This window comes from Nicotiana tomentosiformis, chromosome 10 (genome assembly GCF_000390325.3).
Source record: "Nicotiana tomentosiformis chromosome 10, ASM39032v3, whole genome shotgun sequence".
NCBI lineage: Eukaryota > Viridiplantae > Streptophyta > Magnoliopsida > Solanales > Solanaceae > Nicotiana > Nicotiana tomentosiformis.
The window spans coordinates 58,002,427-58,021,555 of NC_090821.1; the positions used below are offsets into that span (position 1 = coordinate 58,002,427).

Here is a 19,129-nt window from a genome sequence, read left to right on the forward strand (position 1 = left end):
AATGTCAGGTCTCGTACAAACCATTGCATACATCAAGCTACCAACAGCATTTGCGTATGGTACCCTTGACATATACTCCTGTTCAGTTTCATCCTTTGGCGACATAGTAGTACTTAGCTTAAAATGGGGAGCAAGTGGCGTACTAATTGGCTTAGTCTTCTTATCTATGCCAAAACGCTGTAGTACTCTCTTCAAATATTCTTTCTGAGATAAACAGAGTTTCTTTGAACGTCTATCTCTTATTATCTCCATGCCAAGAATTTTCTTTGCCTCACCCAGATCCTTCATCTCGAACTCCTCCTTCAGTTGAATCTTCAACTTATCAATTTCTTCCGAATTCTTGGAAGTTATCAACATATCATCAACATATAGGAGAAGATATACAAAGGAACCATCATTAAGTTTGCGCAAATACACACAATGATCGTATTTGCTTCTCTTGTACCCTTGCCGCAACATAAACTTGTCAAATCGCTTGTACCATTGTCTAGAAGATTGTTTTAATCCGTACAACGATTTTTCAAGTTTGCATACCATATTTTCTTTTCCAGCAACTTTGAATCCTTCTGGCTGATTCATGTAGATTTTCTCCTCCAAGTTTCCATGTAAAAATGCAGTTTTTACATCCATCTGAACTAGTTCCAAATCTAACTGTGCTACCAAAGCCAACATAATTCTAATGGAGGAATGTTTTACAACTGGAGAAAATACTTCATTGTAATCAATTCCCTCCTTCTGAGCATATCCTTTGGCCACCAATCTTGCTTTGTAGTGAACATCTTCTTGGTTAGGAAATCCTTCTTTCTTTGCAAATACCCATTTGCACCCAATTATTTTCTTTTCCTTCGGGAGATTGGCCAATTTCCATGTATGATTCTGATGAAGGGACTGCATTTCTTCATTCATGGCAATCCTCCACTTATCTTCTTCTGAACTTTAGATTGCGTCTTTATAAGTGGTAGGAACACCATCAGCTATAATTGAGGTTACACAAGCAACCGTCTCTATGAGACGAACAGGTTTCGTTATTGTCCTTTTTGGCCTGCTGGTTGCTATTGATTCAAGTTGTTGTCGAGGTTCCTGAGTTGGAATCTCCCTCTCTACTGGCTCTTCTTCCAGAGGGTAATCTTCATGAGTTTCCTCCTCTGCTTCTTGTGTAGGAAAAATAAATTTTCCCTCAAACTCCACCTGCTTTGATGCACCACCAGTTTGTTTGACATCTTCAACTGTCACCTTATCTGTTATGGCAGATTCATCAAAGGTAACATCTCTGCTGAATATAATATTCCTTGTCTCTGGACACCATAAGCGGTATCCTTTGACTCCAGAAGTAATCCCCATAAATATAGCCTTCTTTGCTCTCGGATCCAATTTTGACTCTTTCACATGATAGTATGCAATTGAGCCAAACACGTGCAAAGAGTCATAATCTACAGCAGGTTTTCCATACCATTTTTCAAATGGTGTCTTGCCATCAATAGCAGCAGATGGTAGACGATTAATGAGGTGGCATGCATATGTAATTGCCTCAGCCCAAAATTCTTTGCCCAAGCCAGCATTGGACAACATACACCGTACCTTCTCCAGTAAAGTCCGGTTCATACGTTCTGCCACTCCATTCTGTTGTGGTGTATTTCTGACAGTGAAGTGTCGGACGATGCCATCATTTTCACAGACCTTATTGAAATGATCATTTTTGTATTCACCTCCATTGTCTGTGCGAATACACTTGATCCTCCTGCCTGTTTGATTCTCCACCATCGTCTTCCATTTGAGAAAAATTCCCAACACTTCATCTTTCCTCTTCATTGTATACACCCACACTTTTCGGGAAAAATCATCAACAAAGGTTACAAAAAAGTGCTTCCCACCCAATGAAGGTGTTTTGGAAGAACCCCAAATATCAGAGTGTACATAATCCAAAATGCCTTTAGTATTATGGATCGCTGTACCAAATTTAACCCTTGTCTGTTTTCCTTTGACACAATGCTCGCAAAACTCCAAGTTGCAAGTCTTTACGCCTTTTAACAATCCTTGATTAGATAGAGCTTTCAAGGATTTCCCTCCAGCATGTCCCAAGCGCATGTGCCATAGCCTGGTTGCTTCTGCCTCTTTGTCATCACTGGATGTCACTGTTGCTGTCCTAATAACTGTACTACCACGATAGCGGTACATGTTATTGTTCTTCCGATTGGCCTTCATTACCACTAGTGCACCGGAGCATATTCTCATCACTCCATTTTCTGCAATGATTTTGAACCCTTTTGATTCTAGGGCTCCCACAGAGATGAGATTCTTCTTCAAACCCGGTACATATCGAACATCTGTTAATGTTCTGATCATTCCATCATGGCTCCTTAATCTTATTGAACCAATGCCATATGAGGTAAGAGGCTGTTATCCGCTGTGTGGATGACTCCATATTCTCCTTCTTGAAAATTCACGAACCAGTCCTTGTTGGGACACATATGATAGCTACAAGCCGAGTCCATCAACCATATGTCTGATGATGTTGATAACTCTGTTGTAACTAATGAGAAGTCTGAATCATCACAATCAGCTACATTTGAATCCATAATGGCCTTTCCATTGTTATTTTTGGCCTTATTCTTCAACTTCGGACAGTCTTTCTTCCAGTGCCCCTTTTCTCGACAAAAGGCACATTCATCTTTGCTGGGTCTAAATCTCGACTTGGATCTTTCCTTCTTAGTCCTCGTTTGATTTTGAGGACGACCCCTCACAATTAGTGCTTCTCCTTCCCTGCCCTTCTGTTTTTCTCCCTTTCTTTGTTCATAGCTGTACAGAGCCGAACAAACTTCTCTGAGAGAAATTTCGTCATTTCCATGGAGTAGAGTAGTTTCAAGGTGCTCGTACTCATTAGGAAGTGACCCCAACAACATCAAGGCCAAGTCACCATCATCAAAAGTTGCATCTATATTTTGCAAATCTGTGACCAACTTATTGAAACTGGTGATATGTTCATTCATTGTGGTACCAGGAACATAGGTGAAGCGAAACAGTCTCTTCTTCATGTACAATTTATTTTGACTGTTTTTCTTCAAAAATTTATCCTCCAGTGCTTTCCATAATTTACTTGCAGAAGTTTCCTTTGTGTATGGATATTTCTGCTCTCTAGCAAGGTAGGATCGAATGGTACCGCAAGCAACACGATTGATAATTTTTCAATCTTCTTCTCCAATAACATCTGGCTTCTTTTCTTCAATGGCAAGATCTAGCCCTTGTTGAAAAAGAACATCTAGAACCTCGCCTTGCCACATCCCAAAATATCCTGACCCATCAAAAATTTCTACCGCAAATTTCGCATTTGACACAATTCTTGTCATAAGCGAAGATGCCAACGATGACGTATTATTGACACTTGATGTAGATTCTTCTTGTTTACTGTCTCCCATTTTGACACAAATATTATTTAGTAGCTGACGACACAAATCAAGATTATTTCCTTTCTGGTGTGGAAGATCAGACTAAGCTGCAACCACAGAGCATACTCAGACAGAACCTTGACTCAGTTACCAAGATAGATCTTTTCTGATGTGGAAGATCAGACTATGCTGCAACCACAGAGCATACTTAGACAGTACCTTGGCTCTGATACCAATTGTTGCGGAAGCTAAATGTATATAGTGTGAATGAGTCACAACTACTATACCAAAAATTATGACAACCACTAAATAATAAACAAGACAATGAGACAACAATAAAAGAACACCAGAATTTACGAGGTTCGGCCAATTTTGCCTACTTCCTCGGACACAATCAATATTTTATTTCACTCCAAAATTACAAGTGAAATAATATTAAAGAGAGAAGATACAAATGCCTTAAGAAGATAAAAAGGCAAATGAGAGGTGTGTGTAAATCCTAAACATTAGGCCTCCTTTTATAGGGTAAAATTCCCATTCAAAATTGTCATCCACCGATGTGGGACTTTTGACAATTTCAACACTCACAACATCAAAGTTGAACTATGGTAACATGATTTGTCTTTAATATTTTTGGACTTGTCTCATTTGATAAATACTTTTCTTCTGTCAACTTGATGGTTGATGTAGAAATGTAATCTAACACTTTTAGTTGATCTTTTCTTATGTATTATTTAGATACAACAACAACAACCCAGTGTAATCTCACTAGTAGGATTTGTGGCTGAATATATATATATATGATAATTTATACTATGTGAGATATGACAAGCTCTTATGATAGAACTTGACTTAGCTCTTTCTCCAAAGTCTACTTTCCTTAATATGATATTCAATTGACCAAGGGAAACGGAATCTCGGGTAATATGAATACAAGGAATAAATAATGCAGAGAGGCAGCAACTTGACTTGTTTAAGCAAATAAACTTTAGTGACAACTGGAAACATTTAACTCCAAAACATTCTGAACAAGAGGAAACCAAAGAGAGTAAAAAAAAAAAAAGGTTGTGTCAAATCGTCTGATTCATAGATCAGTCTCTCCTTTTCCTCCTCACAGCTCAATTACACAACAGTTTCTCGTATAACTGGTTTTGAGAAAGAGGGAGAGATGTTTTCTAACAAATACCTGTCGTCAATGAAATATCATCCCCTTGAACCTCTGCAGAAGATTGAAGATGAATGGGGTTTAGACATGCCGGAGACTTCAGAGGATCGAATCAAGTTCCTCAAAAGGGAGTTCAAATTCCTGGATATTTTCCTCAGCTTGCAGAGCTTCATTGGTGAACCTGACATGCCAGAAATCACACAGAAAGTGCAAGATCTGTTTCAAGATGCTGCTGTTGACCTCAGAAACGTCAACATGATCCAGCACATCGATCGTCTTACCTATCAGGTGCAGGACAAGATTCAGATCATTAAGTTTGAATTAAAAGCCAAATACTCCTTTCCCAAAGTATCAGCCAGCAAGGATGGTATCGCTACTGCCAAACTTGTAATGGAATTCGTTGATACTGTTGTAGGGAGTCTGGGTGATCTAGTGAAGATTTATGGTTCCAGTTCACTACTTTTTGTTCCTGGACCCAAGAAAGAACTCGAAGATGTCTTGGAGGAGTTGGAGTTGCTGAGAAATTTTGTCTACTTTGTTTCAGACAGATGCTTAGAGCCTCAGAGTCAACGTACTTTCTTCAGCCACGTTTTACTTGTGGCCGCCCACGCAGGTATGGTTGCCTGGTTGTATTTGCCGAGCCATGACAACGAGAATCAAGACGTGACTCCTGGTCAAGTGAATATTTTGCTTTCCGATCTCCTGCGAATGAAGATTAAGCCCATTCAACCAGGCGTCCGCAAGATCTATATCAAGGTCCTGCAAGCTTTAAAGTCAACAATACAATCACGATGGTGTACTAATATCCAAATTGAGCATGCAGCTGATTGTCAAGCTAGCTTTGTGGAGACTCTCCAACACAACATGAAAGAGCTTCCAATTATTAGTAATCCCAGTTGGATAGTTGCTTGGAATGATCAAATAGCAGCCCTTCAGTAGATGCTCAACCTCTTTATGGCCAATCTCATCCATCTGTCATTACAAGATCTTGAATTTCATCTTCAAGATATTGACACTGTGATGGTTGATGTTGGACTTCTCGTTTACTCTTTATATGATAACGAGGAGAAGAAAGAGGCAGTGTTGGGGGAAGCGAATCGAGAGCTACCACTGGATTTGCTAAGTACTATTCAGCACATCAAGAGAGTGATCTACAATATCACCCGGAAGGAGTTCCAGTCTAATTTGCCAAGGATCCATGGAATAGGCTATGTTGATTTCCTCTTAAACAACCTGAAGGAGTTTCAAGACCGTTATTCAGATTCTCTTGCTTTTGTCAAGACTCAACTTTATCTAATTCAGAAGGAATTGGAGAGCGTGCAACCTTTTCTCCTGTCTGTTGCACAAGAGCGACACAGCAATGACGACAAGCTTCAACATTCTGTTGCGCTATTGATTGGCAAAGCGTATGAGGTAGAATACATTGTGGATGCTTGCATAAGCAAAAAGGTTCCTGACTGGTGTCTCATGCTTTGGCTCTTGGACATTATAGAGGAGATCAGGGCAGAGGTACCAAAGATCCAGCAAAAGAAAATGATTGAGGTTGACTTGGCATTACATGATACCACGAATACTGGTGCTGATCATACACCATTAGAATTGGCTCCAGAGATGAATGAAGGAATTATGGGCTTTGATGATGTGATGAAACAATTACGTAATAAACTAACAAACGGACCCAAAGAGCTGGACGTCATCTCAATTACTGGAATGCCGGGACTGGGAAAGACAACCTTAGCCAACAGACTCTATGTTGACGAGTCAGTTGTCTCTCACTTTGATGTTCGTGCACAGTGTTGTGTGTTTCAAGTATATTCACGTAGGGGCCTGTTACTGTCTATTCTGATCATGCTAGATGTTCGTTTTGATAAGGAAAAAAAGGACAATGAATTAGCAGTCATTCTTCGGCAATTTTTATATCCCAAAAGATATCTTATCCTCATTGATGACGTATGGGAAACTACAGTGTGGGATGACTTAAGATGGTCCTTTCCTGATGACAATAAAGCAAGTAGAATCATTCTAACAACTTGGTACTCTAAAGTAGCGGAGGAAGCTAGATGTGTTAGTGAACCCTATCCTCTTCGTAATTTTAATTTTAGCGAAAGTTGGAAGTTACTGCAAAGTAAAAGTATTTGGCGATAAAGGCTGTTCCCCTGTCCTCGAAAGGGTTGGACAAGAAATAGCAAGAAAGTGTGGAGGGCTGCCTCTCTCACTTGTTTTGGTGGCCGGTATTCTGGAAAAGATGGAGAAGACAGAAAGATGTTGGAGTCAAGTGGCTGAAGATTTAGGTTCCTATATTCACAGTGACTCAAAGGCCATTGTAGAGCATAGCTATAAGCATTTGCCCTATCATCTAAAGCCTTGCTTTGTTTATTTTGGAACATTTTTGGAGGACGAAGAAATCAATGTTTCAAAGTTAACATGGTTGTGGATTGGAGAAGGATTCATAAAAGATGAAGGCAAGAGATTGGAGGACATAGCAGAAGCTTACTTGGAGAATCTTATTAGAAGAAATCTCGTTATGGATGCTAAGAGGAGTTGTGATGGTAAGATTAAAGCATGTCGCATTCATGATCTATTGCTTGAATTCTGCAAGCGAAGAGCAGAGGAGGAGCATCTGCTATTGTGGATAAAACGGTAATAGACCAATTAACTATGCTTTATTTTTTTCAAACAATCAAGTATTCAATTTGTATTTGAAAATCAACTAATGATTGTACTAATTTATGTATTCCCAGGGATCAAAAGGCCAATCCTTCATCCAGTATTTGCCCTCACAAGCAGCTCGTTCAACGTCGCCTAGCCTTTTCTGATGCTGATGATCTTGTAGAATGTTGTTCATCTTGCTCACCTGTTGGCTCTGTACTTTGCCGAAGAAGAGCATATGCTTATACTCGCCCAGTCTCACACATTTTTCACAACTTCAAGTTTCTTAAAGTGTTGGATATGGAGTCCATTGTTATTTATTCTTTCCCAGCAGAGCTAGTTTACTTGAGGTATTTTGCTGCACAAATTGCTCAGGAGTCAATTACATCATCCATGACCAATCTTTGGAATCTTCAAACTTTGATAATCAAACCAAAGGAAGGAAAATTGACACTACCCATTACAGTTTGGAAGATGGTTAAGTTGAGGCATATACATATTGACAACGCTTATTTCAGTTTAAATGATGGGAAAGAATTACTTGAGAATTTAGAAACTCTTTCTTCTCCAAGTTTTTCTTGTCCGAAGGGCGTGGAGTTGCTATTGAGAAAAACACCAAATCTCCGGGAACTAGCATGCTCATTTGTAGATTTTAAGGACGACCTTTTCCCTAAATTGGATTTTCCAGCACAACTTGAGACACTTGAGATTCATTTGGCAACAGGTTCAATGATAGATGGTCCATGCAACTTCCCTTCAAGTCTCAGAAATTTGACGCTGTCCAGGTTTTCCCTGGGCAGTTGTCACGAATCAAACATTGCAAACCTTTCCCAACTTCAGGTACTGAGGCTGGTAGATATTGTCTTTGACAATAAAGAATGGAAAGTGAGGGATGACGAGTTTCCTGAGCTCATAGACTTGAAAGTAGAAGATTGTGTCTTTTTTGAAGAATGGAATGTCTCAGACGATGCACTTCCGAGACTACACCATTTGGTTTTGCGTAAATGCCAATATCTTAAGGTGATCCCTGATTGTTTCCAAGAGATCTCTTCTCTAAAGTCCATTGAGATAAAGTGGTGCAATAAATCAGTTGAAAAGTCGGGTATAGATATCTTGAGAACAAAAGTTGAAGATTATCAGATTTCTGATTTTAGGGTCTTCATCAACTAGCACAATTGGGTTCCCTTATCAGGTACACTACTGAGAAAATGCAACTACGTATCAGTCTCTTTTTTAATCGTGTTAAATGCATATTTTTTATTAGAGAAACTTGCTTATACTTTCTATTTCTTTTGTTTGACACATATCCGAAGCTATATCATCATCTATTTATTTATAGTAAAATATCTTTAAATAGTGGTACTATCAATTTTAAAAATGATTCAAAACCAAGCTTCTATCAATGCAAACAATTACTATTAGGAAGCGCCCTTTTGATAGCTATTCTTTGCTCGGTGCTGGTTGTAGTTACTATATAAGCTGGATGATAAATAAAGATTAAGGTATCGCTAAGATGAACCAACATATCTATGACAAATACTCAACTCTCTTTTTTTCAGTTGTCTTTAACTGTTGAAAAGGTAGTCCCAAATCAAATACATTTTACACTAAAACAGAGAAAGATCATAACTTTGTCTACACATTTTCTTCAAGTTCCTTTTGCACTTTGATTATATTTTGGTCAAACAATCACATTAAGAGCTATTAATTTATCAGATTTTCTTTTGTTTCTGTAGAGGAATTGCTAGAGCTGTGAGATACTAGCTGTCAATTTGGTCATCTTAGTTGTGTCATTAAATTAACTCAGTCTTAATCTGTTAGTTAGTTGTAATAATGAAGTAGTTTGATAGATATAAGGGGTGGTTACTAGACTTAGCTTATTTTGTACTCCTCCATTTACAGGTTGTACTGATCTGCTGTATAACAACAACAACAACAACCCAATATATTCTCATAAGTGGGGTCTGTGGAGGATGAAATATACGCAGTCTTAGCCCTACCCTGGACGGGCAGAGAAGCTGTTTTCAATATACTGATATGTTGTGCAATAAAAACAATTCTCTCCATTTCTCCATTACTTCTTCCAGAGCTCGATAATGTAAAAATTGCATGGGGCGCCCTATTTGGTCGCCCCCATTTAACCTATACCCACTTTTTAAAAAAGTTTTAACTTGTACCCACTTTTTAAACAACTTCAGGCCTCTTTCACCTCCTCCTTCGTTTTCTGAATGCTGAAACTTGAGATATTGTTATGCGTTTTAGCCTGATGATTCATATATATCTGCTTGTCCCATTATGTTCAGTTTGGTCTTATTCACAATAATTTAACTTCTTAGATATTTTAGCTTTACACGCACATTGGTTTTTGGTTCTAATTTATCTGTAGTAACTTGTTTTCATGTCGAAAATATTTTTCATTCTTTCATCTTTGAAATGAACAACATCAATCGCTGTTAATCATGATATATTAAATTCATTGTTGTTTAGTACTATTTCGTTTATGTACAATATGTTCTTTTGTTGAATTATTTTTTTGAAAGATTATCTTCCTCATTTCCGTGTGCAGACTTAGAACTTCAGCTCTAAGAATGCTGAAGTTCAGCAAATATAAACAAAAGTTTCAGCTCCTAGAATTCTAAAGTTCAGCAAATACAAAACAAACTTCAGCCCTAGAATGCTGAAGTTCAGCAATTACAAAACAAACTTCAACTCCTAGAATGCTGAAGTTCATCAATTACAAAACAAACTTTTAGCTCCTAGAATGCTGAAGTTCAACAATTACAAAACAAAAACTTCAGCCAAAACATGATGTAGTTTTATTGAGCTGAAGTTTGCCATTGCATTATGAACTGAAGTTTGCGTGATTGCCTTTGCAAGTTAGGCCAAATTTCAAGCAAAAATATCTGATGTTTTGCTACACTTCAGGCAAAACATTCTGAAGTTCAAACTTCAGATATAATTTTTTGCTACTTCAGGCCCGTATGTCTAAAGTTACCCGAAAAGTGGGTACGCTTGCAATTATTTTTGCAAAGTGGGTATAAGTTAATAGTTAACCCAAAAACTGAGTATAGATGCAAATTCCCCATCGATAATGGAGTTTACTTCCATCTCGTTGAAAGAATACTGTAGAGAAAGCAGTGAAGAATTTTCTGTATATTTCATTTATCAACTTTACATGTATTTATACAGATAAAAAAGAATCAAAAGCTGTTAAGCTATGATATATGTGTACTATTTCTATTTGTGTAGTCCTAACTAACCATCTAATATGCAAGAATATTAAAGCTAATATCTATGTAATGTCACGTGTGCACGTGCACAAAGAATAATTTAGAATTGGTATCCTAAGTTGACAGTTGTGCCATATCAACGGTGATGATTAAATGAATCCATATGTGATGAGCGTTTGAGATTAAAAGTCTTCCTTTGTATTGGACGACTCATATCTCTTATATCATGAGAGGATAAATGACTTTGGTCACAACGACCAAAGTCATTCTCGTTCAGACCAATCCCTAAATCCTCTCTCTTGTTCTCTTCTTTATCATATAAATCCTTCATAGTAGATGTTGAATAACTAGCTCCAACCCCCCTCCAAGTTAGAGGGGGGATTAACCACACCCAACTTACCGATAATGGAGCTGTGTGCCGGCCCAACTAAGGGTTTAATGAAGATGTCCGCTATCTGAGATCTAAACGGGATGTAAGAGAGTGAGATGATTCCAGCCAAAAATTGCTGCTGCACAAAGTGGCAATCCAACTCCACGTGCTTGGTACGCTCATGGAAGACCGAATTTTTTGCGATGTGAGTAGCTGACTGACTATAAGAGAAGAGATTTACCGGCAAGGAAGGGGAAATGGACATATCATCTATTAAACGAACCAACCGGGTGATTTTCGCTATAACTCTTCTCATTGAGCGATACTCTGATTCAACAAAGGAAAGAGAGACTGAAGTTTGCTTCATTGATTTCCAGGAAACAGGGGTACCTCCCAGGCTGATGAAGAATCCACTAATGAATTTTCGAAATTGAGGACAAGATCCCCAATCGGAATCACAGAAGGCGAGCACCTCATAATCAGACCTGGAGTTTAGAAAAAGTCCTAAAATAAGGTCTTTGAGGAGATATTTGAGGCAGTGAAAGGTTGCATCTAGATGAGGCTGGGGAGGCATTTGCATGAACTGATTGAGGTGCTACACAATAAAGGAGAGGTCCTGTCGTGTATGTGTGAGGAAATTTAATTTTCCCAACAATCGACGGTAATATGTGGGGTCTTGAAGCTAAGGACCCTGCTCTAGTAGAAACTTCTGAGTGGGATCCAATGGAGAAGAAGCTAGTCGCATTTGCATGCAATTAAACTCAGACAAGAGGTCTAAGGTATAACGCTTCTGAGTCAAAATGATTCCTTATTGTTCTCTGATAATTTCAAACCCCAAAAAATAATATGCACCCCTAGATACTTTATTTTGAACTCAGAGTTAAGAAAGAATTCAAATTCTGCCCGCTCATTATAGTCATTCCCTATGATTAGGATATCATTAATGTAGACAACAACTATGGTAGTTTTGCCTGCTGATTTCTTAAAAAATAATGAATAGTCATTTAAGGAATGTGAATACCCTTTGAAATTGAGGGCTGCAGTGAGCCTGGCATACCATTGTCTTGAGGCTTGTCACAGTCCGTACAGAGACCTTTTCAAAAGGCAAACATGATTGGTTGAAGGTGGTGACATTCCTGCTAGGAATTTCATGAACACCTCTTCCTGCAAATCTCTACTCAGGAAGGCATTGTTCACATCTAGTTGTGATACTTGGCATCCTTTCTTTATTGCAATAGCAAGTAGACATCTGATTGTTGTCATCTTAACAACTGGAGAGAAGGTTTCAGTGAAGTCTATGCCTTCTCTTTGTGTGTCTCCCGTGATAACCAAATATGTCTTAAACCTTTCCAAAGAACCATCTGATTTGTATTTCACTCTGTAAATCCACTTGCAGGGAAGAGCTTTCTTCCAAGAGGTAAAGGTACTACTTCCCAAGTTTTGTTCAATTCAAGAGCTTCCAATTCCTTAGCCATAGCCTCTTGCCAACCTGGATGCAACATAGCTTGAGAATAGGAAGTAGGTTATGTGAGGTATGAAGTGAAGTTTATCAAGGATTGGTTGGAAAATGAAAAAGTTGTAAAGGGTAACACATTAGGTTGAATTAATGCCATAAAACAAGAGTTAGTTAAATCAGCAAGAAAGACTGAGTTGCAAACACAGTCTTGTAGGTATGAAGGTGTGTTATGTGTTCTGGTGGATTTCCCGATTTCTGGAAGTGTTATGGGCAAAGAGGAACGAGGAAATGATCTTGAATGAGAATTAGAGGTTGACTGAGGTGTGCTGGAGATGCTTTGCTTGATGAATTTAGATGGTGATTGAGAGTTTTCCTTTGATGTCATAGGGTTAAGTTGGTCATGGTCTGATACAAAACTATAGTCTGTGGTTGAGGGAATAGGAAAAATAGAGGTTGGAATTAGATTAGTGGAGGAAAAAAGGTATTGTTATTCATAAAGTTGTACATCCTTGTATACTGTCACTCCTTTTGTATCTAGGTCTAGAATCTTATACCCTTTCTGCCCCAAAGGATATCCCAAAAACACACAAGGCTTTGCCCTTTGTAACGACCCGACCGGTCATTTTGAGCTCTAGCGTGTCGTCCGGTGATTTGAGATCTTAAGTAGCTTCACTTCAAGTATTATGACTTGTATGTGTGGTCAGAATTGAATTTCGGGAAGTTCAGAGTTGATTCAGATGGAAAATTCTAAATTCGAAAGCTTTAAGTTGGAAGAATTGACTAAGGTTTGACTTTTGAGTAAACGACCACGGAATCGGGATTTGAAGGTTCCAATAGGTTCGTATGATGATTTCGGACGTGGGCGTATGTTCGGAGTATCGGGTCGCCCGGGAGAATTTCAGTGCTCATTATGGAAAGTTAACATTTTGAAAGTTTAAGAATTTCTTAAGTTTGATTTGAAGTTGACTTTGTGTTATTGATGCTCGTTTGTGTTTTTGAGCCTTGGAATAGGTTTGTATTGTGATTTATGACTTGTGCGCAAAGTTTGGCATCATTCCAAAAAGTTTAAGTGTGATTCGGACGCGTTCGGCAAGGTTTGAATGCTTGGGAGTTTAAATAAAGGTTTTGAACGTCAATTCATAATTTTGATGTTGTTTGACATGGTTTGAGGCTTTGACTATATCTGTATCGTGCCTTGCGATGTGTTGGTATGCTTGGACGGGGTCCCGGGGGCCTCGGGTGCGAATCGGATTGGAAATGGATTGAGTTTGGAGTGATTCGCAGCAGCTGGTAAATCAAATGCAAGGGAATTATGTTGCTAGAGAGACGTGAATACAACAATATTTGAAAAAGGTGCGAGAACTACTGAGACAATTCCAAGCATGAAAAGCTGTCCAAATACCAAGGGAAGAAAATGCAGAAGCTGATGCTTTAGCCAATCTGGGGTTTGTGGTTGATGTGTCCAACGCATAAAACGCAATTGTGGTGCATTTGTTTCATTCGGCCCTTGATCAAGCCAAGAATGAGGTAAATTTAACAAATTTAACTTGGGATTGGAGAAATAAATTTGTGAATTATCTATAGTATGGAATTATGCCTGGCGATAAGAAAAACTCCCATTTGTTGCGAATGAAAGTTGCACAATATTATTTAATAGAAGGCAATTTGTATCGCAAAATGTTTGGGGGTCCCTAAGCACGGTGCCTTGGTCTATTACAAACTAAATATATGATGCGAGAAGTATATGAAAGACATTGCGAAAATTACGCCGGAGGAAGGTCGTTGGTAAAAACGCTAATAAGAGCGGTGTATTATTGGCCAAAGATGGAAGATGAAGCAGAAAATTTCGTAAGAAAGTGCGATAAATGTCAAAAGTATGCAAACAATATACATCAACCAGCGGAGTTGCTTCATTCAATCATAGCACCGTGGACGTTTATGAAGTAGGGGATGGATATCATAGGTCCTCTACCTAAAGCACGAGGAAAGGTACGATTTTTATTAATTTTAACTGATTATTTTTCTAAGTGTGTAGAAGTAGGAGCCTTTAAACATGTACAAGAGAAAGAGATTGTAGATTTTATTTGGAGGAATATAACATGTCGATTTGGTGTTCCAAGAGAGATCATTTGCAATAATGGGCCAAAATTTGTGGGTGCAAAAGTTACCGGTTTTCTCAAAATCTAGAAAATTAAACGAATTACTTCGCCGCTTATCATCCCGTAGCTAATGGACAAGCAGAATCGACAAATTAAATTCTTGTCAATAATATAAAGAAGAGGTTAGAAGCATCAAAGGAAAAGTGGCCTAAAGTATTAACGGGGTACTATAGGCTTACAGGACAACAACAAAAATAAGCACAGGAGAAACACTATTATCACTTGCTTACGGTATTGAGGCCTTGATTCCAATAGAAATAGGAGAACCAACTACAAGGTACGTGCATGAAAATGAAGCATCAAATGAGTAAGAACTCCGCACAAATTTAGATTTGACAGAGGAGAGAAGGGAAGCATCTTTGATGCGAATAACATCACAAAAGCAAAGGATTGCACGATATTACAACTGAAAGGCAAACTTTCGATACTTTAAGATTGGGGACTTTGTCCTTAAGAAGGTATTTTCGATCAACACAAGCAGACAATGCAGGGAATTTGAATCCAAATTGGGAAGGCCAGTATCGAGTTAAAGGCATTGGTAGAAAATGAGCGTATGAATTGGAGACCATGGACGTGAAATTGTTACCATCCAATTCGAATTCAATTCACTTGAAGAAATATTACTTTTGAGCGAGTACCCACGGTCAGGTACACTAAAATTTTATTTTTTATTTTTTCATTTAAATTTTGCCAACCATTGTAGATGATAGACAAAAAGCTAGCTCGTACCACATGATGATATTAGACCCAAATGGCATGCGTAATACTTAATTACGGTCTAAGTTACAACAAATCTGATGGAAAGGGTTAACATCATTTAAAAAATTACCTCCGAGTCCCGTATGTATTTTCTTTTTCACGGAAAGAACCAAAAAGAGGAATTTATGTAGTGTTCAAGTTTTCATGCTTCAAAACTCAAACACTGGGGGGACTGTTCATATGGAAGATATACACAAGGTAATAAGATGTACACCATAAAATCATAACTCCAAAGGAAAAATATTGAAGAAAATTTCAAATTTGAAGAAAAATTTCAAATTTTCAAGCTCGTAGAAGAAATGTGAAGTAAAGAATTGAAAATTCAGCAGAAAACTCCCAAGAGCTATTAGGTTAAGGCCAAAAATATTTTCACGGGATAGTCAAACCCGTACTTATATACCTGCTATAAAGAAAGCACTGATAAAAATGTTTTACATGAATATTTGTTTGAAAGTTCAAATAAAACTTCTTCAAATTAGTTCATATTGCATATCTTTACACCAATATGAAGATGGGACGTCATCTTCATCAGTGTTGTTAATATAAAAGACCCTCTTTTATAAAAAAAATAATATCGTGTGTATTTAGCCGCTGCGTATTAAAGCATATATCAACTTTAAGAAAAGGCTCGAAATCTAAAGAGCAAAAGCATACATAAGATATGCAACGAAGTAATATTAGTGTTGATGATGATATTCAAAAACAAGTCAGGAAACGTTTCCCAAAACTAACTTAAAAAAACATTCCATGAACATCAATAGAGTAAAAATTACATCCAAAATAATAATCACTGAAAGGAGAGAAGCTAAGGAACATCATCAGCAGAAGTGGAAGGATCAACTTGAGGATAAGACGAAGGGTGGGCATCAACTGGTCAGCTTCGAAACCGTCTTTATCACTTTTGGAACTTTCATCCTCGGGTGTTGAGAAACTTTGACGTTGATGAGTACTTTTAATTGTTTCTTTAGATTTGGCTATCTCATCCTCAAGGTCAAAACCATCCTGGTTAGACTCGATCCAAGTTTCTAGACGTATGTTTAAGAAAACACAACTAACATCAAGTGTTAGTTTATCTTCAAAAGCCTCATAGTCTTTCTCCAGTTGCTCTACTTCAGCCTTCAAGTCTTCCTTTTTAGCTTCATAAGACACCTTCAAAGATTCAAGAGTAGCCTCAAGGAACTTAATTTTTTCAAAAGAAGCACGAAGATCCTCTTGAGCTTGAGTATAGATCACTTGCGTGTACTTTTTTCTGATTTATAAGCTCTTTCAAGCTCGTATTTCCTCAGTGGCCCATGAATGTTGTTTAGCAAAAGTGTCTTCCATTCTATCTTTCTCCTTTTCAACTTGGTTGGCAGAAGCTTTCAAAACCATCAGTTAAACAGTAATCTTGAGCTACTGCTCCAAGGATCCTTTCTCCTGGGCAAGAACAACTTTTTCAAGCTGAAGTCTTTCAAATTGCTCCTTCCAACTGTCAGCTTCTGTACAAAACTTAGCAACTTACTGCTCACTCTAGGCTATCCTCCTCATCAGCTCCGTACTTGTTAAATTGATCTGCAAAAACAGCAAGACTGAAGAATCACAAACTTAAAGAAAAAGGGAAGGAGGTGAAATAAGAGAAAAGAAATATACCTTAAGGGAAGAATGAATATCATCATTCGTTAAAGCGATGGAGTTATGAGACTCAAGCTTTTCCCTCTCCACTGAGCCGATTAACGGTTACAACCAAATCGCAACTTGGTTGAACTTCTTTAACAAATTACTACCCTTGGGGACTTCAATTAAAACTTGTTTCATGCCTCTATTTTTGCTAGAAAGGCCAACCTCTTTATGAAGAACGACAGCAGAAGTAGTAGCAGGTGTGGCAGTAAAAGTAACGGAAGGGATAACATAAGGAGCAGTATGGGTTATTGGAAGAGCAGCGAGGGGTGGCTCTTCAGAGACAGGGCCGAATTCTTCTTCACCCTCAAATCCTTGAGCAAAAAGCCTTTCAATGGGACTTGGGGGGGTTCAAAACAGGACCAGCGTCCTCATCTTCTGAGATAACCAAAGGAACACGCTCATGTTCATCGACTAGTTGGCAAGGCACGGAGCCAGAAGGTTGATCCTGGGTAATAGTGACTTCATCATCTAAAACCACACGCCTCCTAAATCGTGGCTTCTTTACTAAAGAGCCTTCATCATCTTCTTCTTCGTCAAAGGCACGGGTTTTATTGTTTTTTCACTTTGAAGAGGACACACTCTAAATCTGTTCTTGGGTAGTGCTAATAGTGATTCTAGCAGTAGGAACAGAGGCAAGACGAATGCCACGAATAGTAAATCCTGAGACTGATAGAAGTGGTCAGAGTAGGAGGAGTCATAAAAAGGAAAATTCATGGTAGAGTAAAATAGAATATCATGGGTTTTCACTTTCTATCCGAACTTTTGGAAAAGAAATTTTCAAGATCTTTTATCCATAGGGACGGCGGACATCATTTTTTCTACCCAATCAAGAAATTCGGTAAGTTCACAAAAAACTTGCATGATTGCTGAAAAGTAAGAAAAGAAGGATGAGGAAACCAAAATTCTGAAAAGAAAGTGACGAAGAAAAGTATTTACGTGCAAAGTTCCACTTCTCAGAAAAATGCATGTTATCATCACCCACTAAATCACGAGTGGGAACAACCATGAGTCAAGCATACCAGCCTCGGTCACGGTCATCTTTGAGACTGACCAAGACTCTCTTACTTCTCGCCACAAGAGAGAAAATACCTTCACAGAAAAGCTTCGGGGAATACAGATGGAGTAGGTGCCGGCTATTAAAAGGGGCTGAAACTAAGCTTGATAACTAACGAAGGCAGACCACCGCCCTCCATATTATCGAGCCTATTTGTCCAAGACACACATTAAAATAGTGGTAAAATTCAATGATCACTGGATCAATAGGTGGATAGAACCCTAAAGTAAAAGAACAGGTGTAAACAAACATAAAAGGTTATTCGATCATCGGCATTAGGAGCTACAACAGGGAAATTAGATTTCCAATGGCATTCACGGCATACTAAAAAGATATGGCCAAAAATGATTAAAAGGGGTAACGATCGGCTGAGTTATGTTTTCTTAATGCCTCACAATCCAATGTGAAAGAGAATTCCTGAGGAACAATCTTAGAAATAACAGGCTCATGTAGCGGTTTATTTTAATCTCTACCTTTGGAGGAAGATCTAGGGGTTAATGAAGCTTTGGCTTTAAAAGAAGAAGATTTAGAAGAAATCTTCTGGGGAAGAGCAGAACTACAACTCGATATGGATCCTAAACTACGAAGTCAGCCACCTCTTCTAATCCTAACTGGGGCTGTAGAAGGAGAAAGTTCATCTACTATGATTGTTTGTCGTGGGTCCGATGATGATGAAGGATTTGAAGATAGGGAGGCTATGTTTTGTTAATAGAAGCACGAAGGGAGAAGAAAAATTGCAGAAGAAGCTCGTAAAGGAGTGTAAGATTAAATGAAAAAGTTTTTGGATGATATGTGATACAATATTTATAAGAGAGAACCGTCATTGTGAACCATCATCATGAAACCGTCACTTCAAACTGACGCAGCCGCAAAAAATCCTAAAAACAAAAAAGCTATAAACTGCATAACTAATCATAGTAGAACATACATCTCGAGCATTAAATGGAAAAGACATATGTCTCTTTTCTTTTGAAGAAAACATAATGATATCGGAAAAAGGGCAAAAGACATTCCCGCCTTGAATAAACTTACTACTTCCCGAATATTTAGTTGAGAATATTCATAAAGTGGGGGGACTATTTGTATTTGTGAAAAATAGATATGACATGTGGATCAATAGTGTAACGACCCGACTGGTCATTTTGATTTATAGATCCCCGCTCCTATATTTAATACTTCACGTATGTGTTTTTACTGTTTTATAATTTAGAGGGATGGTTGGTTTGGTTTTGGAAAGGTTCGGGT

The 19,129-nt window shown here is 38.2% G+C and overlaps 1 pseudogene; it reads left to right on the top strand.

Annotated features, from left to right (window-relative positions):
- The first annotated feature begins 4,319 nt into the window (after positions 1-4,319).
- Positions 4,320-9,605, top strand: LOC104095475 (late blight resistance protein R1-A-like; annotated as a pseudogene).
- Positions 9,606-19,129: the final 9,524 nt, after the last annotated feature.